Source organism: Hyla sarda, unplaced genomic scaffold (genome assembly GCF_029499605.1).
Source record: "Hyla sarda isolate aHylSar1 unplaced genomic scaffold, aHylSar1.hap1 scaffold_204, whole genome shotgun sequence".
NCBI lineage: Eukaryota > Metazoa > Chordata > Amphibia > Anura > Hylidae > Hyla > Hyla sarda.
The window spans coordinates 106568-128072 of record NW_026608702.1 but is presented as its reverse complement, the minus strand read 5'-3'; the positions used below and the strand labels follow the sequence as shown (position 1 = coordinate 128072).

The following is a 21505-nucleotide window of genomic DNA, read 5'->3' as shown; positions in this document are numbered from 1 at the left end:
AAAGTCTGTGCACAGAATTTAGCAAGGGCCTCGCACCTTCTGATGCATCAGGTAGGTGCACTATAGCATAGCCTAACCCTCTGTACTTTGGTCTATATTGATGCGGGACATAGACAGCCAGCTGATGACCAATCCATTAGTGCAATGGATGGCTGGAAGCATTTGTCTTTGCCTTTGCAATACCACAGAAGCAATGCATGGTCAATGTACAGCAATGACACACCTGTGTGAACAGCCAGGAGACCCCCCCATGTTATGTTACATAGTTACATAGTTAGTACGGTCGAAAAAAGACATATGTCCATCAAGTTCAACCAGGGAATTAAGGGGTAGGGGTGTGGCGCGATATTGGGGAAGGGATGAGATTTTATATTTCTTCATAAGCATTAATCTTATTTTGTCAATTAGGAACATTCAGCACCCACCCGCTATCAAGGCAGCTGCCTATCATGTCATGCCCTACCTGCACAGGTGTGCTGGCTACTCAAATGATCCAATTAAGGAGGCCATTTAGTCAGCAGCAGCAGAAGTCCTGTGCCTGGACGCTCCAACAGCGGCCAGACACAAGCAGAAGCAGCAGAAGCAGCAGCAGCACCACCTTTTGTTTTTTGGCTGCAGCAGCAGCAGCAGCAGCAGCAGCAGCAGCAAGGCCCACAGGGCTGGCTAGCTGGCTAGCCAGCAAGCAGGTAGCAATGAAAGTAGGAATCTTTCTTTTTAACCCTGTAAGGGGGTGGTGCACTGTACCCGAAGATACTGCCATATCGGGTCAATGCATAGGGCGACGGAAGCAAGCTTCGAAATCGGCCCCCGTTCTCAAAAATCCATTTAATATATGGTCCCCAGATAGGGGACGTATCAGATATTAAACTGATAAGAACAGATACTACACTTGATCTTAGCCAAAAGGCCGAGAAGCGATAACCGTGAAAGGGGCGGGCCCAACAAGGTCCCCTTCATGGGCACTATCACTGCTTGCTGTCAGGGAGGCTGCCAGACAATTTTCCATGCACACTCTGGGCTGGGGGGCAGTCAACCACCAGTACACACAGCAGAACCTAAACCCATACCATTATTGCTAAGCAGCAAGACAGGGGCCCATTGCACTCCCACGGGGCCTTTTTAAATGCAATCCATAACCCGGATTTGCCAGGAACCCTTCTTACTCCTCCTACTTGCATGTGACACTGGGCTTAGGATCTGCATAGGAAACACACACACAAGCACACACCTACCTTTGTTGCCTGCAGATGCCTCCTTGGCTGTCCCCAAACGGTATCAAACCAACACCCACGGGAAGCTGTAAGCATAGAGGACATGCCTGCACCCCATTGGACTTACCTGTGTGGGTTAAATCCGGGTTATTTGACAACCTATGGCGGTGATGGTTCTGCTCAGGCAGAGCAGTGCTGATGCTCCTCATAAAGCTGTCGCTGCTGTGAAGGTTCTAGGTGACATCACAATCCCTATGGTTACATACACAACAAAGCTGGGTTGTTGTTGTTTACACTCTGCAAGGCCTGTGGAAGTGAGTGACATCATAGCACTGTAGTTCTGAGGGTTCTAGATGGATGCAACAATCTCCTGTTGCTTCTATGAAGGCCATAATAGACGACATCACCAAACAGCTCCATAGTCACATACACAGCAAAGGAGAGATGTTGTTTACACCTAGTGATGTCAGTGGTATTGAGTGACATCACAGCACAGTGCTAAGGCTCCTGGGCCTGGACACAGCAGCGGCTGCAATATCTCAACGGAGAATACGTTTATATATATGTGTGTGTGTGCGCGTATATATATATATATATATATATATATATATATATATATATATATATCTCCGCCGAAATCACTTTTAAACCCATTTCCACCTTTTTTTCCCTTCTCTTCCTCTTACTTTTTTTTCACGTTTTTTTACGTTTTTCTCCTTTTCGCCTCTTTTCTGGGCGTATTATTCTTCTTTTTCTTCTTTTTTTTCGTCTAATGCATACCCCATCAGTGCAGCAATGCTTATTCAATACCGCCAGCAGATGGAGACACTGGGGGATAATTTTCTAAGGATTTATACTGATTTTTCCTGTCTGAATTTGTCGCACAGAAAGTTGCAGGCCAAATATGTGTGACATTTCTGCGACTTTAGCTTCTAGAGCATTTTTACAACATTATACATAGGTGCTGAATACATAAAAAGCGACTGTTCAGCGACAGACAAGTCGCATCGGCTGAAAGTAGGCCAGAATGTCAGTCCATGTTGGAGCAGGTTTAGATACAGTCTAAAGCATAGATCTCAAAGTCTGTGCACAGAATTTAGCAAGGGCCTCGCACCTTCTGATGCATCAGGTAGGTGCACTATAGCATAGCCTAACCCTCTGTACTTTGGTCTATATTGATGCGGGACATAGACAGCCAGCTGATGACCAATCCATTAGTGCAATGGATGGCTGGAAGCATTTGTCTTTGCCTTTGCAATACCACAGAAGCAATGCATGGTCAATGTACAGCAATGACACACCTGTGTGAACAGCCAGGAGACCCCCCCATGTTATGTTACATAGTTACATAGTTAGTACGGTCGAAAAAAGACATATGTCCATCAAGTTCAACCAGGGAATTAAGGGGTAGGGGTGTGGCGCGATATTGGGGAAGGGATGAGATTTTATATTTCTTCATAAGCATTAATCTTATTTTGTCAATTAGGAACATTCAGCACCCACCCGCTATCAAGGCAGCTGCCTATCATGTCATGCCCTACCTGCACAGGTGTGCTGGCTACTCAAATGATCCAATTAAGGAGGCCATTTAGTCAGCAGCAGCAGAAGTCCTGTGCCTGGACGCTCCAACAGCGGCCAGACACAAGCAGAAGCAGCAGAAGCAGCAGCAGCACCACCTTTTGTTTTTTGGCTGCAGCAGCAGCAGCAGCAGCAGCAGCAAGGCCCACAGGGCTGGCTAGCTGGCTAGCCAGCAAGCAGGTAGCAATGAAAGTAGGAATCTTTCTTTTTAACCCTGTAAGGGGGTGGTGCACTGTACCCGAAGATACTGCCATATCGGGTCAATGCATAGGGCGACGGAAGCAAGCTTCGAAATCGGCCCCCTGTTCTCAAAAATCCATTTAATATATGGTCCCCAGATAGGGGACGTATCAGATATTAAACTGATAAGAACAGATACTACACTTGATCTTAGCCAAAAGGCCGAGAAGCGATAACCGTGAAAGGGGCGGGCCCAACAAGGTCCCCTTCATGGGCACTATCACTGCTTGCTGTCAGGGAGGCTGCCAGACAATTTTCCATGCACACTCTGGGCTGGGGGGCAGTCAACCACCAGTACACACAGCAGAACCTAAACCCATACCATTATTGCTAAGCAGCAAGACAGGGGCCCATTGCACTCCCACGGGGCCTTTTTAAATGCAATCCATAACCCGGATTTGCCAGGAACCCTTCTTACTCCTCCTACTTGCATGTGACACTGGGCTTAGGATCTGCATAGGAAACACACACACAAGCACACACCTACCTTTGTTGCCTGCAGATGCCTCCTTGGCTGTCCCCAAACGGTATCAAACCAACACCCACGGGAAGCTGTAAGCATAGAGGACATGTCTGCACCCCATTGGACTTACCTGTGTGGGTTAAATCCGGGTTATTTGACAACCTATGGCGGTGATGGTTCTGCTCAGGCAGAGCAGTGCTGATGCTCCTCATAAAGCTGTCGCTGCTGTGAAGGTTCTAGGTGACATCACAATCCCTATGGTTACATACACAACAAAGCTGGGTTGTTGTTGTTTACACTCTGCAAGGCCTGTGGAAGTGAGTGACATCATAGCACTGTAGTTCTGAGGGTTCTAGATGGATGCAACAATCTCCTGTTGCTTCTATGAAGGCCATAATAGACGACATCACCAAACAGCTCCATAGTCACATACACAGCAAAGGAGAGATGTTGTTTACACCTAGTGATGTCAGTGGTATTGAGTGACATCACAGCACAGTGCTAAGGCTCCTGGGCCTGGACACAGCAGCGGCTGCAATATCTCAACGGAGAATACGTTTATATATATGTGTGTGTGTGCGCGTATATATATATATATATATATATATATATATATATATATATATATTTCTCCGCCGAAATCACTTTTAAACCCATTTCCACCTTTTTTTCCCTTCTCTTCCTCTTACTTTTTTTTCACGTTTTTTTACGTTTTTCTCCTTTTCGCCTCTTTTCTGGGCGTATTATTCTTCTTTTTCTTCTTTTTTTTCGTCTAATGCATACCCCATCAGTGCAGCAATGCTTATTCAATACCGCCAGCAGATGGAGACACTGGGGGATAATTTTCTAAGGATTTATACTGATTTTTCCTGTCTGAATTTGTCGCACAGAAAGTTGCAGGCCAAATATGTGTGACATTTCTGCGACTTTAGCTTCTAGAGCATTTTTACAACATTATACATAGGTGCTGAATACATAAAAAGCGACTGTTCAGCGACAGACAAGTCGCATCGGCTGAAAGTAGGCCAGAATGTCAGTCCATGTTGGAGCAGGTTTAGATACAGTCTAAAGCATAGATCTCAAAGTCTGTGCACAGAATTTAGCAAGGGCCTCGCACCTTCTGATGCATCAGGTAGGTGCACTATAGCATAGCCTAACCCTCTGTACTTTGGTCTATATTGATGCGGGACATAGACAGCCAGCTGATGACCAATCCATTAGTGCAATGGATGGCTGGAAGCATTTGTCTTTGCCTTTGCAATACCACAGAAGCAATGCATGGTCAATGTACAGCAATGACACACCTGTGTGAACAGCCAGGAGACCCCCCCATGTTATGTTACATAGTTACATAGTTAGTACGGTCGAAAAAAGACATATGTCCATCAAGTTCAACCAGGGAATTAAGGGGTAGGGGTGTGGCGCGATATTGGGGAAGGGATGAGATTTTATATTTCTTCATAAGCATTAATCTTATTTTGTCAATTAGGAACATTCAGCACCCACCCGCTATCAAGGCAGCTGCCTATCATGTCATGCCCTACCTGCACAGGTGTGCTGGCTACTCAAATGATCCAATTAAGGAGGCCATTTAGTCAGCAGCAGCAGAAGTCCTGTGCCTGGACGCTCCAACAGCGGCCAGACACAAGCAGAAGCAGCAGAAGCAGCAGCAGCACCACCTTTTGTTTTTTGGCTGCAGCAGCAGCAGCAGCAAGGCCCACAGGGCTGGCTAGCTGGCTAGACAGCAAGCAGGTAGCAATGAAAGTAGGAATCTTTCTTTTTAACCCTGTAAGGGGGTGGTGCACTGTACCCGAAGATACTGCCATATCGGGTCAATGCATAGGGCGACGGAAGCAAGCTTCGAAATCGGCCCCCGTTCTCAAAAATCCATTTAATATATGGTCCCCAGATAGGGGACGTATCAGATATTAAACTGATAAGAACAGATACTACACTTGATCTTAGCCAAAAGGCCGAGAAGCGATAACCGTGAAAGGGGCGGGCCCAACAAGGTCCCCTTCATGGGCACTATCACTGCTTGCTGTCAGGGAGGCTGCCAGACAATTTTCCATGCACACTCTGGGCTGGGGGGCAGTCAACCACCAGTACACACAGCAGAACCTAAACCCATACCATTATTGCTAAGCAGCAAGACAGGGGCCCATTGCACTCCCACGGGGCCTTTTTAAATGCAATCCATAACCCGGATTTGCCAGGAACCCTTCTTACTCCTCCTACTTGCATGTGACACTGGGCTTAGGATCTGCATAGGAAACACACACACAAGCACACACCTACCTTTGTTGCCTGCAGATGCCTCCTTGGCTGTCCCCAAACGGTATCAAACCAACACCCACGGGAAGCTGTAAGCATAGAGGACATGCCTGCACCCCATTGGACTTACCTGTGTGGGTTAAATCCGGGTTATTTGACAACCTATGGCGGTGATGGTTCTGCTCAGGCAGAGCAGTGCTGATGCTCCTCATAAAGCTGTCGCTGCTGTGAAGGTTCTAGGTGACATCACAATCCCTATGGTTACATACACAACAAAGCTGGGTTGTTGTTGTTTACACTCTGCAAGGCCTGTGGAAGTGAGTGACATCATAGCACTGTAGTTCTGAGGGTTCTAGATGGATGCAACAATCTCCTGTTGCTTCTATGAAGGCCATAATAGACGACATCACCAAACAGCTCCATAGTCACATACACAGCAAAGGAGAGATGTTGTTTACACCTAGTGATGTCAGTGGTATTGAGTGACATCACAGCACAGTGCTAAGGCTCCTGGGCCTGGACACAGCAGCGGCTGCAATATCTCAACGGAGAATACGTTTATATATATGTGTGTGTGTGCGCGTATATATATATATATATATATATATATATATATATATATATATTTCTCCGCCGAAATCACTTTTAAACCCATTTCCACCTTTTTTTCCCTTCTCTTCCTCTTACTTTTTTTTCACGTTTTTTTTACGTTTTTCTCCTTTTCGCCTCTTTTCTGGGCGTATTATTCTTCTTTTTCTTCTTTTTTTTCGTCTAATGCATACCCCATCAGTGCAGCAATGCTTATTCAATACCGCCAGCAGATGGAGACACTGGGGGATAATTTTCTAAGGATTTATACTGATTTTTCCTGTCTGAATTTGTCGCACAGAAAGTTGCAGGCCAAATATGTGTGACATTTCTGCGACTTTAGCTTCTAGAGCATTTTTACAACATTATACATAGGTGCTGAATACATAAAAAGCGACTGTTCAGCGACAGACAAGTCGCATCGGCTGAAAGTAGGCCAGAATGTCAGTCCATGTTGGAGCAGGTTTAGATACAGTCTAAAGCATAGATCTCAAAGTCTGTGCACAGAATTTAGCAAGGGCCTCGCACCTTCTGATGCATCATGTAGGTGCACTATAGCATAGCCTAACCCTCTGTACTTTGGTCTATATTGATGCGGGACATAGACAGCCAGCGGATGACCAATCCATTAGTGCAATGGATGGCTGGAAGCATTTGTCTTTGCCTTTGCAATACCACAGAAGCAATGCATGGTCAATGTACAGCAATGACACACCTGTGTGAACAGCCAGGAGACCCCCCCATGTTATGTTACATAGTTACATAGTTAGTACGGTCGAAAAAAGACATATGTCCATCAAGTTCAACCAGGGAATTAAGGGGTAGGGGTGTGGCGCGATATTGGGGAAGGGATGAGATTTTATATTTCTTCATAAGCATTAATCTTATTTTGTCAATTAGGAACATTCAGCACCCACCCGCTATCAAGGCAGCTGCCTATCATGTCATGCCCTACCTGCACAGGTGTGCTGGCTACTCAAATGATCCAATTAAGGAGGCCATTTAGTCAGCAGCAGCAGAAGTCCTGTGCCTGGACGCTCCAACAGCGGCCAGACACAAGCAGAAGCAGCAGAAGCAGCAGCAGCACCACCTTTTGTTTTTTGGCTGCAGCAGCAGCAGCAGCAGCAGCAGCAGCAAGGCCCACAGGGCTGGCTAGCTGGCTAGCCAGCAAGCAGGTAGCAATGAAAGTAGGAATCTTTCTTTTTAACCCTGTAAGGGGGTGGTGCACTGTACCCGAAGATACTGCCATATCGGGTCAATGCATAGGGCGACGGAAGCAAGCTTCGAAATCGGCCCCCGTTCTCAAAAATCCATTTAATATATGGTCCCCAGATAGGGGACGTATCAGATATTAAACTGATAAGAACAGATACTACACTTGATCTTAGCCAAAAGGCCGAGAAGCGATAACCGTGAAAGGGGCGGGCCCAACAAGGTCCCCTTCATGGGCACTATCACTGCTTGCTGTCAGGGAGGCTGCCAGACAATTTTCCATGCACACTCTGGGCTGGGGGGCAGTCAACCACCAGTACACACAGCAGAACCTAAACCCATACCATTATTGCTAAGCAGCAAGACAGGGGCCCATTGCACTCCCACGGGGCCTTTTTAAATGCAATCCATAACCCGGATTTGCCAGGAACCCTTCTTACTCCTCCTACTTGCATGTGACACTGGGCTTAGGATCTGCATAGGAAACACACACACAAGCACACACCTACCTTTGTTGCCTGCAGATGCCTCCTTGGCTGTCCCCAAACGGTATCAAACCAACACCCACGGGAAGCTGTAAGCATAGAGGACATGCCTGCACCCCATTGGACTTACCTGTGTGGGTTAAATCCGGGTTATTTGACAACCTATGGCGGTGATGGTTCTGCTCAGGCAGAGCAGTGCTGATGCTCCTCATAAAGCTGTCGCTGCTGTGAAGGTTCTAGGTGACATCACAATCCCTATGGTTACATACACAACAAAGCTGGGTTGTTGTTGTTTACACTCTGCAAGGCCTGTGGAAGTGAGTGACATCATAGCACTGTAGTTCTGAGGGTTCTAGATGGATGCAACAATCTCCTGTTGCTTCTATGAAGGCCATAATAGACGACATCACCAAACAGCTCCATAGTCACATACACAGCAAAGGAGAGATGTTGTTTACACCTAGTGATGTCAGTGGTATTGAGTGACATCACAGCACAGTGCTAAGGCTCCTGGGCCTGGACACAGCAGCGGCTGCAATATCTCAACGGAGAATACGTTTATATATATGTGTGTGTGTGCGCGTATATATATATATATATATATATATATATATATATATATATATTTCTCCGCCGAAATCACTTTTAAACCCATTTCCACCTTTTTTTCCCTTCTCTTCCTCTTACTTTTTTTTCACGTTTTTTTACGTTTTTCTCCTTTTCGCCTCTTTTCTGGGCGTATTATTCTTCTTTTTCTTCTTTTTTTTCGTCTAATGCATACCCCATCAGTGCAGCAATGCTTATTCAATACCGCCAGCAGATGGAGACACTGGGGGATAATTTTCTAAGGATTTATACTGATTTTTCCTGTCTGAATTTGTCGCACAGAAAGTTGCAGGCCAAATATGTGTGACATTTCTGCGACTTTAGCTTCTAGAGCATTTTTACAACATTATACATAGGTGCTGAATACATAAAAAGCGACTGTTCAGCGACAGACAAGTCGCATCGGCTGAAAGTAGGCCAGAATGTCAGTCCATGTTGGAGCAGGTTTAGATACAGTCTAAAGCATAGATCTCAAAGTCTGTGCACAGAATTTAGCAAGGGCCTCGCACCTTCTGATGCATCAGGTAGGTGCACTATAGCATAGCCTAACCCTCTGTACTTTGGTCTATATTGATGCGGGACATAGACAGCCAGCTGATGACCAATCCATTAGTGCAATGGATGGCTGGAAGCATTTGTCTTTGCCTTTGCAATACCACAGAAGCAATGCATGGTCAATGTACAGCAATGACACACCTGTGTGAACAGCCAGGAGACCCCCCCATGTTATGTTACATAGTTACATAGTTAGTACGGTCGAAAAAAGACATATGTCCATCAAGTTCAACCAGGGAATTAAGGGGTAGGGGTGTGGCGCGATATTGGGGAAGGGATGAGATTTTATATTTCTTCATAAGCATTAATCTTATTTTGTCAATTAGGAACATTCAGCACCCACCCGCTATCAAGGCAGCTGCCTATCATGTCATGCCCTACCTGCACAGGTGTGCTGGCTACTCAAATGATCCAATTAAGGAGGCCATTTAGTCAGCAGCAGCAGAAGTCCTGTGCCTGGACGCTCCAACAGCGGCCAGACACAAGCAGAAGCAGCAGAAGCAGCAGCAGCACCACCTTTTGTTTTTTGGCTGCAGCAGCAGCAGCAGCAGCAGCAGCAAGGCCCACAGGGCTGGCTAGCTGGCTAGCCAGCAAGCAGGTAGCAATGAAAGTAGGAATCTTTCTTTTTAACCCTGTAAGGGGGTGGTGCACTGTACCCGAAGATACTGCCATATCGGGTCAATGCATAGGGCGACGGAAGCAAGCTTCGAAATCGGCCCCCTGTTCTCAAAAATCCATTTAATATATGGTCCCCAGATAGGGGACGTATCAGATATTAAACTGATAAGAACAGATACTACACTTGATCTTAGCCAAAAGGCCGAGAAGCGATAACCGTGAAAGGGGCGGGCCCAACAAGGTCCCCTTCATGGGCACTATCACTGCTTGCTGTCAGGGAGGCTGCCAGACAATTTTCCATGCACACTCTGGGCTGGGGGGCAGTCAACCACCAGTACACACAGCAGAACCTAAACCCATACCATTATTGCTAAGCAGCAAGACAGGGGCCCATTGCACTCCCACGGGGCCTTTTTAAATGCAATCCATAACCCGGATTTGCCAGGAACCCTTCTTACTCCTCCTACTTGCATGTGACACTGGGCTTAGGATCTGCATAGGAAACACACACACAAGCACACACCTACCTTTGTTGCCTGCAGATGCCTCCTTGGCTGTCCCCAAACGGTATCAAACCAACACCCACGGGAAGCTGTAAGCATAGAGGACATGTCTGCACCCCATTGGACTTACCTGTGTGGGTTAAATCCGGGTTATTTGACAACCTATGGCGGTGATGGTTCTGCTCAGGCAGAGCAGTGCTGATGCTCCTCATAAAGCTGTCGCTGCTGTGAAGGTTCTAGGTGACATCACAATCCCTATGGTTACATACACAACAAAGCTGGGTTGTTGTTGTTTACACTCTGCAAGGCCTGTGGAAGTGAGTGACATCATAGCACTGTAGTTCTGAGGGTTCTAGATGGATGCAACAATCTCCTGTTGCTTCTATGAAGGCCATAATAGACGACATCACCAAACAGCTCCATAGTCACATACACAGCAAAGGAGAGATGTTGTTTACACCTAGTGATGTCAGTGGTATTGAGTGACATCACAGCACAGTGCTAAGGCTCCTGGGCCTGGACACAGCAGCGGCTGCAATATCTCAACGGAGAATACGTTTATATATATGTGTGTGTGTGCGCGTATATATATATATATATATATATATATATATATATATATATATATATTTCTCCGCCGAAATCACTTTTAAACCCATTTCCACCTTTTTTTCCCTTCTCTTCCTCTTACTTTTTTTTCACGTTTTTTTACGTTTTTCTCCTTTTCGCCTCTTTTCTGGGCGTATTATTCTTCTTTTTCTTCTTTTTTTTCGTCTAATGCATACCCCATCAGTGCAGCAATGCTTATTCAATACCGCCAGCAGATGGAGACACTGGGGGATAATTTTCTAAGGATTTATACTGATTTTTCCTGTCTGAATTTGTCGCACAGAAAGTTGCAGGCCAAATATGTGTGACATTTCTGCGACTTTAGCTTCTAGAGCATTTTTACAACATTATACATAGGTGCTGAATACATAAAAAGCGACTGTTCAGCGACAGACAAGTCGCATCGGCTGAAAGTAGGCCAGAATGTCAGTCCATGTTGGAGCAGGTTTAGATACAGTCTAAAGCATAGATCTCAAAGTCTGTGCACAGAATTTAGCAAGGGCCTCGCACCTTCTGATGCATCAGGTAGGTGCACTATAGCATAGCCTAACCCTCTGTACTTTGGTCTATATTGATGCGGGACATAGACAGCCAGCTGATGACCAATCCATTAGTGCAATGGATGGCTGGAAGCATTTGTCTTTGCCTTTGCAATACCACAGAAGCAATGCATGGTCAATGTACAGCAATGACACACCTGTGTGAACAGCCAGGAGACCCCCCCATGTTATGTTACATAGTTACATAGTTAGTACGGTCGAAAAAAGACATATGTCCATCAAGTTCAACCAGGGAATTAAGGGGTAGGGGTGTGGCGCGATATTGGGGAAGGGATGAGATTTTATATTTCTTCATAAGCATTAATCTTATTTTGTCAATTAGGAACATTCAGCACCCACCCGCTATCAAGGCAGCTGCCTATCATGTCATGCCCTACCTGCACAGGTGTGCTGGCTACTCAAATGATCCAATTAAGGAGGCCATTTAGTCAGCAGCAGCAGAAGTCCTGTGCCTGGACGCTCCAACAGCGGCCAGACACAAGCAGAAGCAGCAGAAGCAGCAGCAGCACCACCTTTTGTTTTTTGGCTGCAGCAGCAGCAGCAGCAAGGCCCACAGGGCTGGCTAGCTGGCTAGACAGCAAGCAGGTAGCAATGAAAGTAGGAATCTTTCTTTTTAACCCTGTAAGGGGGTGGTGCACTGTACCCGAAGATACTGCCATATCGGGTCAATGCATAGGGCGACGGAAGCAAGCTTCGAAATCGGCCCCCGTTCTCAAAAATCCATTTAATATATGGTCCCCAGATAGGGGACGTATCAGATATTAAACTGATAAGAACAGATACTACACTTGATCTTAGCCAAAAGGCCGAGAAGCGATAACCGTGAAAGGGGCGGGCCCAACAAGGTCCCCTTCATGGGCACTATCACTGCTTGCTGTCAGGGAGGCTGCCAGACAATTTTCCATGCACACTCTGGGCTGGGGGGCAGTCAACCACCAGTACACACAGCAGAACCTAAACCCATACCATTATTGCTAAGCAGCAAGACAGGGGCCCATTGCACTCCCACGGGGCCTTTTTAAATGCAATCCATAACCCGGATTTGCCAGGAACCCTTCTTACTCCTCCTACTTGCATGTGACACTGGGCTTAGGATCTGCATAGGAAACACACACACAAGCACACACCTACCTTTGTTGCCTGCAGATGCCTCCTTGGCTGTCCCCAAACGGTATCAAACCAACACCCACGGGAAGCTGTAAGCATAGAGGACATGCCTGCACCCCATTGGACTTACCTGTGTGGGTTAAATCCGGGTTATTTGACAACCTATGGCGGTGATGGTTCTGCTCAGGCAGAGCAGTGCTGATGCTCCTCATAAAGCTGTCGCTGCTGTGAAGGTTCTAGGTGACATCACAATCCCTATGGTTACATACACAACAAAGCTGGGTTGTTGTTGTTTACACTCTGCAAGGCCTGTGGAAGTGAGTGACATCATAGCACTGTAGTTCTGAGGGTTCTAGATGGATGCAACAATCTCCTGTTGCTTCTATGAAGGCCATAATAGACGACATCACCAAACAGCTCCATAGTCACATACACAGCAAAGGAGAGATGTTGTTTACACCTAGTGATGTCAGTGGTATTGAGTGACATCACAGCACAGTGCTAAGGCTCCTGGGCCTGGACACAGCAGCGGCTGCAATATCTCAACGGAGAATACGTTTATATATATGTGTGTGTGTGCGCGTATATATATATATATATATATATATATATATATATATATATATATATATTTCTCCGCCGAAATCACTTTTAAACCCATTTCCACCTTTTTTTCCCTTCTCTTCCTCTTACTTTTTTTTCACGTTTTTTTTACGTTTTTCTCCTTTTCGCCTCTTTTCTGGGCGTATTATTCTTCTTTTTCTTCTTTTTTTTCGTCTAATGCATACCCCATCAGTGCAGCAATGCTTATTCAATACCGCCAGCAGATGGAGACACTGGGGGATAATTTTCTAAGGATTTATACTGATTTTTCCTGTCTGAATTTGTCGCACAGAAAGTTGCAGGCCAAATATGTGTGACATTTCTGCGACTTTAGCTTCTAGAGCATTTTTACAACATTATACATAGGTGCTGAATACATAAAAAGCGACTGTTCAGCGACAGACAAGTCGCATCGGCTGAAAGTAGGCCAGAATGTCAGTCCATGTTGGAGCAGGTTTAGATACAGTCTAAAGCATAGATCTCAAAGTCTGTGCACAGAATTTAGCAAGGGCCTCGCACCTTCTGATGCATCATGTAGGTGCACTATAGCATAGCCTAACCCTCTGTACTTTGGTCTATATTGATGCGGGACATAGACAGCCAGCGGATGACCAATCCATTAGTGCAATGGATGGCTGGAAGCATTTGTCTTTGCCTTTGCAATACCACAGAAGCAATGCATGGTCAATGTACAGCAATGACACACCTGTGTGAACAGCCAGGAGACCCCCCCATGTTATGTTACATAGTTACATAGTTAGTACGGTCGAAAAAAGACATATGTCCATCAAGTTCAACCAGGGAATTAAGGGGTAGGGGTGTGGCGCGATATTGGGGAAGGGATGAGATTTTATATTTCTTCATAAGCATTAATCTTATTTTGTCAATTAGGAACATTCAGCACCCACCCGCTATCAAGGCAGCTGCCTATCATGTCATGCCCTACCTGCACAGGTGTGCTGGCTACTCAAATGATCCAATTAAGGAGGCCATTTAGTCAGCAGCAGCAGAAGTCCTGTGCCTGGACGCTCCAACAGCGGCCAGACACAAGCAGAAGCAGCAGAAGCAGCAGCAGCACCACCTTTTGTTTTTTGGCTGCAGCAGCAGCAGCAGCAGCAGCAGCAGCAAGGCCCACAGGGCTGGCTAGCTGGCTAGCCAGCAAGCAGGTAGCAATGAAAGTAGGAATCTTTCTTTTTAACCCTGTAAGGGGGTGGTGCACTGTACCCGAAGATACTGCCATATCGGGTCAATGCATAGGGCGACGGAAGCAAGCTTCGAAATCGGCCCCCGTTCTCAAAAATCCATTTAATATATGGTCCCCAGATAGGGGACGTATCAGATATTAAACTGATAAGAACAGATACTACACTTGATCTTAGCCAAAAGGCCGAGAAGCGATAACCGTGAAAGGGGCGGGCCCAACAAGGTCCCCTTCATGGGCACTATCACTGCTTGCTGTCAGGGAGGCTGCCAGACAATTTTCCATGCACACTCTGGGCTGGGGGGCAGTCAACCACCAGTACACACAGCAGAACCTAAACCCATACCATTATTGCTAAGCAGCAAGACAGGGGCCCATTGCACTCCCACGGGGCCTTTTTAAATGCAATCCATAACCCGGATTTGCCAGGAACCCTTCTTACTCCTCCTACTTGCATGTGACACTGGGCTTAGGATCTGCATAGGAAACACACACACAAGCACACACCTACCTTTGTTGCCTGCAGATGCCTCCTTGGCTGTCCCCAAACGGTATCAAACCAACACCCACGGGAAGCTGTAAGCATAGAGGACATGCCTGCACCCCATTGGACTTACCTGTGTGGGTTAAATCCGGGTTATTTGACAACCTATGGCGGTGATGGTTCTGCTCAGGCAGAGCAGTGCTGATGCTCCTCATAAAGCTGTCGCTGCTGTGAAGGTTCTAGGTGACATCACAATCCCTATGGTTACATACACAACAAAGCTGGGTTGTTGTTGTTTACACTCTGCAAGGCCTGTGGAAGTGAGTGACATCATAGCACTGTAGTTCTGAGGGTTCTAGATGGATGCAACAATCTCCTGTTGCTTCTATGAAGGCCATAATAGACGACATCACCAAACAGCTCCATAGTCACATACACAGCAAAGGAGAGATGTTGTTTACACCTAGTGATGTCAGTGGTATTGAGTGACATCACAGCACAGTGCTAAGGCTCCTGGGCCTGGACACAGCAGCGGCTGCAATATCTCAACGGAGAATACGTTTATATATATGTGTGTGTGTGCGCGTATATATATATATATATATATATATATATATATATATATATATATATATATATATTTCTCCGCCGAAATCACTTTTAAACCCATTTCCACCTTTTTTTCCCTTCTCTTCCTCTTACTTTTTTTTCACGTTTTTTTACGTTTTTCTCCTTTTCGCCTCTTTTCTGGGCGTATTATTCTTCTTTTTCTTCTTTTTTTTCGTCTAATGCATACCCCATCAGTGCAGCAATGCTTATTCAATACCGCCAGCAGATGGAGACACTGGGGGATAATTTTCTAAGGATTTATACTGATTTTTCCTGTCTGAATTTGTCGCACAGAAAGTTGCAGGCCAAATATGTGTGACATTTCTGCGACTTTAGCTTCTAGAGCATTTTTACAACATTATACATAGGTGCTGAATACATAAAAAGCGACTGTTCAGCGACAGACAAGTCGCATCGGCTGAAAGTAGGCCAGAATGTCAGTCCATGTTGGAGCAGGTTTAGATACAGTCTAAAGCATAGATCTCAAAGTCTGTGCACAGAATTTAGCAAGGGCCTCGCACCTTCTGATGCATCAGGTAGGTGCACTATAGCATAGCCTAACCCTCTGTACTTTGGTCTATATTGATGCGGGACATAGACAGCCAGCTGATGACCAATCCATTAGTGCAATGGATGGCTGGAAGCATTTGTCTTTGCCTTTGCAATACCACAGAAGCAATGCATGGTCAATGTACAGCAATGACACACCTGTGTGAACAGCCAGGAGACCCCCCCATGTTATGTTACATAGTTACATAGTTAGTACGGTCGAAAAAAGACATATGTCCATCAAGTTCAACCAGGGAATTAAGGGGTAGGGGTGTGGCGCGATATTGGGGAAGGGATGAGATTTTATATTTCTTCATAAGCATTAATCTTATTTTGTCAATTAGGAACATTCAGCACCCACCCGCTATCAAGGCAGCTGCCTATCATGTCATGCCCTACCTGCACAGGTGTGCTGGCTACTCAAATGATCCAATTAAGGAGGCCATTTAGTCAGCAGCAGCAGAAGTCCTGTGCCTGGACGCTCCAACAGCGGCCAGACACAAGCAGAAGCAGCAGAAGCAGCAGCAGCACCACCTTTTGTTTTTTGGCTGCAGCAGCAGCAGCAGCAGCAGCAGCAGCAAGGCCCACAGGGCTGGCTAGCTGGCTAGCCAGCAAGCAGGTAGCAATGAAAGTAGGAATCTTTCTTTTTAACCCTGTAAGGGGGTGGTGCACTGTACCCGAAGATACTGCCATATCGGGTCAATGCATAGGGCGACGGAAGCAAGCTTCGAAATCGGCCCCCGTTCTCAAAAATCCATTTAATATATGGTCCCCAGATAGGGGACGTATCAGATATTAAACTGATAAGAACAGATACTACACTTGATCTTAGCCAAAAGGCCGAGAAGCGATAACCGTGAAAGGGGCGGGCCCAACAAGGTCCCCTTCATGGGCACTATCACTGCTTGCTGTCAGGGAGGCTGCCAGACAATTTTCCATGCACACTCTGGGCTGGGGGGCAGTCAACCACCAGTACACACAGCAGAACCTAAACCCATACCATTATTGCTAAGCAGCAAGACAGGGGCCCATTGCACTCCCACGGGGCCTTTTTAAATGCAATCCATAACCCGGATTTGCCAGGAACCCTTCTTACTCCTCCTACTTGCATGTGACACTGGGCTTAGGATCTGCATAGGAAACACACACACAAGCACACACCTACCTTTGTTGCCTGCAGATGCCTCCTTGGCTGTCCCCAAACGGTATCAAACCAACACCCACGGGAAGCTGTAAGCATAGAGGACATGCCTGCACCCCATTGGACTTACCTGTGTGGGTTAAATCCGGGTTATTTGACAACCTATGGCGGTGATGGTTCTGCTCAGGCAGAGCAGTGCTGATGCTCCTCATAAAGCTGTCGCTGCTGTGAAGGTTCTAGGTGACATCACAATCCCTATGGTTACATACACAACAAAGCTGGGTTGTTGTTGTTTACACTCTGCAAGGCCTGTGGAAGTGAGTGACATCATAGCACTGTAGTTCTGAGGGTTCTAGATGGATGCAACAATCTCCTGTTGCTTCTATGAAGGCCATAATAGACGACATCACCAAACAGCTCCATAGTCACATACACAGCAAAGGAGAGATGTTGTTTACACCTAGTGATGTCAGTGGTATTGAGTGACATCACAGCACAGTGCTAAGGCTCCTGGGCCTGGACACAGCAGCGGCTGCAATATCTCAACGGAGAATACGTTTATATATATGTGTGTGCGCGTATATATATATATATATATATATATATATATATATATTTCTCCGCCGAAATCACTTTTAAACCCATTTCCACCTTTTTTTCCCTTCTCTTCCTCTTACTTTTTTTTCACGTTTTTTTACGTTTTTCTCCTTTTCGCCTCTTTTCTGGGCGTATTATTCTTCTTTTTCTTCTTTTTTTTCGTCTAATGCATACCCCATCAGTGCAGCAATGCTTATTCAATACCGCCAGCAGATGGAGACACTGGGGGATAATTTTCTAAGGATTTATACTGATTTTTCCTGTCTGAATTTGTCGCACAGAAAGTTGCAGGCCAAATATGTGTGACATTTCTGCGACTTTAGCTTCTAGAGCATTTTTACAACATTATACATAGGTGCTGAATACATAAAAAGCGACTGTTCAGCGACAGACAAGTCGCATCGGCTGAAAGTAGGCCAGAATGTCAGTCCATGTTGGAGCAGGTTTAGATACAGTCTAAAGCATAGATCTCAAAGTCTGTGCACAGAATTTAGCAAGGGCCTCGCACCTTCTGATGCATCAGGTAGGTGCACAATAGCATAGCCTAACCCTCTGTACTTTGGTCTATATTGATGCGGGACATAGACAGCCAGCTGATGACCAATCCATTAGTGCAATGGATGGCTGGAAGCATTTGTCTTTGCCTTTGCAATACCACAGAAGCAATGCATGGTCAATGTACAGCAATGACACACCTGTGTGAACAGCCAGGAGACCCCCCCATGTTATGTTACATAGTTACATAGTTAGTACGGTCGAAAAAAGACATATGTCCATCAAGTTCAACCAGGGAATTAAGGGGTAGGGGTGTGGCGCGATATTGGGGAAGGGATGAGATTTTATATTTCTTCATAAGCATTAATCTTATTTTGTCAATTAGGAACATTCAGCACCCACCCGCTATCAAGGCAGCTGCCTATCATGTCATGCCCTACCTGCACAGGTGTGCTGGCTACTCAAATGATCCAATTAAGGAGGCCATTTAGTCAGCAGCAGCAGAAGTCCTGTGCCTGGACGCTCCAACAGCGGCCAGACACAAGCAGAAGCAGCAGAAGCAGCAGCAGCACCACCTTTTGTTTTTTGGCTGCAGCAGCAGCAGCAGCAGCAGCAGCAAGGCCCACAGGGCTGGCTAGCTGGCTAGCCAGCAAGCAGGTAGCAATGAAAGTAGGAATCTTTCTTTTTAACCCTGTAAGGGGGTGGTGCACTGTACCCGAAGATACTGCCATATCGGGTCAATGCATAGGGCGACGGAAGCAAGCTTCGAAATCGGCCCCCGTTCTCAAAAATCCATTTAATATATGGTCCCCAGATAGGGGACGTATCAGATATTAAACTGATAAGAACAGATTTTTTTTTTTTTTTTAAGTTAGCCCTCAGAACTCAATCAGAGCTCCAAGATCTTATATGGACTCGATTGTTTTGTTCATCATCAGGTAACACTTTTATTTATTCCTAAAATAAAAAAGACAAATTGAAATAAAATATTATAACAACAATAAAAATAATAAACATTCCAAAATTATAACAAATTCATTCCCTTTCTCCGGGCGTAAACTGCCAAGTAATCAATTAAACCATAGCTTAAGCTTCCTTTTTCCATTTCCCTTTTTACTGGGATGGCCAACCAGGCCGGTATTTTATAAGTTATCATAAATCGATCCACGTCAAGGCGAAAAGAATCATAAACTTTGTTTCTTACTGCAGGCAACTGGGCTTTAAAGGTGGATAATAGATTATCCAGGTCCTGTAAGAACAATTCTCTTTCCTCATCTGGAGCTCTCTCCAAAATAGTTTGGAAAGACCCTGAATATCCTCTTAAATTTCTCACCGGCCCTTCATTTTTCTTTTTACTCTTATGCTCTCCAATGTTCTTTTCTTCTACTATCATCTCTTTTCCAACAATTTTTGGCTCTTGGGTTACCACAGATCTTTTAATTTCTGGCTCTTGTTCAGAAACTTCTTCTTCTCTTTTCTTCTTCCTCTTTGGACAGTTCACATACATGTGACCAATTTTGTTACATAAATTACATTTACTTTTTTGGCTACAGGATTCAATTTCATGACCTTCTTTTTGGCATTTTTGGCACCACATTGAGGTGCACTCTTCCTTTAAATGGCCATATTTCTTGCATTTTCTACAGAAATTCTGCATACCTGCAAAAAACATATCTCCATTGATAACCCCTATTTTAAAACGGGCAGGGGGATAAAGAACTCTTCCATCTGTGTCTTCCTTAAACTTTACTTTAAATCTCCACTTTGTTGTCCAGACTCCATACTGATTATAAATTTTCCCAAGTGGCGCAATTTCCTCACAAAATTGGGTCAAAAGAATTATAATATCCTCCTCAGGGACGTAAGGACTATACATCCTCACCGTTAAAATTCTTTCTCTCCTGGGAAAGTGGGGAATGACTTCCACGCCCTCCCACACTGGATCAGACTTGATTGTCTCAAATTTCTTCCAAAATAAATCACAATCCTCTTCGGAAACCAAAATAACATCAAAGCACCCTTTCTTTGGAAATTCCAACATGGAAAGGATTTGTGTCTTTGCAATTTCCAAAACTCCAAAAAGAATTTCCTCCATTACAAAGGAAAGTCCTCTTCTTTTCTTCTCAAGGTCTTTCAGCAGGATCCGGACCCCATTCTTGATCTTCCCAAAAAAAGGAACCTCCTCTCCAGCAGATTGAGAGGTGTCCATGATCTCTTCCATCTTCAATAGGCGTGTCCAGGCAGGGACAGAAAAACACTCCCCCACCAAAGAGTGGGCAGTGAAGGGTGATCGCCTCCCGTTGTCTGGGGACTAAGCCGGCTCCCTAATAGCAGCAGGGGGGTGAAGTCCCTCCGTTAAGAAGGACGATCCCCCCAGGCCAAGGAGCCGGGTACCCCAGACACCCTCTGACCAGACCAAGTGAGCAGATACTACACTTGATCTTAGCCAAAAGGCCGAGAAGCGATAACCGTGAAAGGGGCGGGCCCAACAAGGTCCCCTTCATGGGCACTATCACTGCTTGCTGTCAGGGAGGCTGCCAGACAATTTTCCATGCACACTCTGGGCTGGGGGGCAGTCAACCACCAGTACACACAGCAGAACCTAAACCCATACCATTATTGCTAAGCAGCAAGACAGGGGCCCATTGCACTCCCACGGGGCCTTTTTAAATGCAATCCATAACCCGGATTTGCCAGGAACCCTTCTTACTCCTCCTACTTGCATGTGACACTGGGCTTAGGATCTGCATAGGAAACACACACACAAGCACACACCTACCTTTGTTGCCTGCAGATGCCTCCTTGGCTGTCCCCAAACGGTATCAAACCAACACCCACGGGAAGCTGTAAGCATAGAGGACATGCCTGCACCCCATTGGACTTACCTGTGTGGGTTAAATCCGGGTTATTTGACAACCTATGGCGGTGATGGTTCTGCTCAGGCAGAGCAGTGCTGATGCTCCTCATAAAGCTGTCGCTGCTGTGAAGGTTCTAGGTGACATCACAATCCCTATGGTTACATACACAACAAAGCTGGGTTGTTGTTGTTTACACTCTGCAAGGCCTGTGGAAGTGAGTGACATCATAGCACTGTAGTTCTGAGGGTTCTAGATGGATGCAACAATCTCCTGTTGCTTCTATGAAGGCCATAATAGACGACATCACCAAACAGCTCCATAGTCACATACACAGCAAAGGAGAGATGTTGTTTACACCT

The 21505-nt window shown here is 45.7% G+C and overlaps 9 non-coding genes and 1 pseudogene across 9 annotated transcripts; all 10 read right to left on the bottom strand.

Annotated features, from left to right (window-relative positions):
• Window positions 1-728: 728 nt before the first annotated feature.
• LOC130318049 (U2 spliceosomal RNA) lies at window positions 729-919 on the bottom strand. The gene has a single exon (XR_008865022.1). It is a non-coding gene; the product is annotated as a U2 spliceosomal RNA (small nuclear RNA).
• Window positions 920-3011: 2092 nt separating this feature from the next.
• On the bottom strand, window positions 3012-3203 carry LOC130317981 (U2 spliceosomal RNA). The gene has a single exon (XR_008864978.1). It is a non-coding gene; the product is annotated as a U2 spliceosomal RNA (small nuclear RNA).
• Window positions 3204-5286: 2083 nt separating this feature from the next.
• LOC130318048 (U2 spliceosomal RNA) lies at window positions 5287-5477 on the bottom strand. Its single transcript, XR_008865021.1, has one exon. It is a non-coding gene; the product is annotated as a U2 spliceosomal RNA (small nuclear RNA).
• Window positions 5478-7571: 2094 nt separating this feature from the next.
• On the bottom strand, window positions 7572-7762 carry LOC130318047 (U2 spliceosomal RNA). Its single transcript, XR_008865020.1, has one exon. It is a non-coding gene; the product is annotated as a U2 spliceosomal RNA (small nuclear RNA).
• Window positions 7763-9852: 2090 nt separating this feature from the next.
• Window positions 9853-10044, bottom strand: LOC130317980 (U2 spliceosomal RNA). Its single transcript, XR_008864977.1, has one exon. It is a non-coding gene; the product is annotated as a U2 spliceosomal RNA (small nuclear RNA).
• A 2085-nt stretch (window positions 10045-12129) lies between these two features.
• Window positions 12130-12320, bottom strand: LOC130318046 (U2 spliceosomal RNA). The gene has a single exon (XR_008865019.1). It is a non-coding gene; the product is annotated as a U2 spliceosomal RNA (small nuclear RNA).
• A 2100-nt stretch (window positions 12321-14420) lies between these two features.
• On the bottom strand, window positions 14421-14611 carry LOC130318044 (U2 spliceosomal RNA). The gene has a single exon (XR_008865017.1). It is a non-coding gene; the product is annotated as a U2 spliceosomal RNA (small nuclear RNA).
• Window positions 14612-16716: 2105 nt separating this feature from the next.
• LOC130318043 (U2 spliceosomal RNA) lies at window positions 16717-16907 on the bottom strand. Its single transcript, XR_008865016.1, has one exon. It is a non-coding gene; the product is annotated as a U2 spliceosomal RNA (small nuclear RNA).
• Window positions 16908-18987: 2080 nt separating this feature from the next.
• LOC130318002 (U2 spliceosomal RNA) lies at window positions 18988-19178 on the bottom strand. The gene has a single exon (XR_008864992.1). It is a non-coding gene; the product is annotated as a U2 spliceosomal RNA (small nuclear RNA).
• Window positions 19179-20617: 1439 nt separating this feature from the next.
• On the bottom strand, window positions 20618-20754 carry LOC130318020 (U2 spliceosomal RNA; annotated as a pseudogene).
• Window positions 20755-21505: the final 751 nt, after the last annotated feature.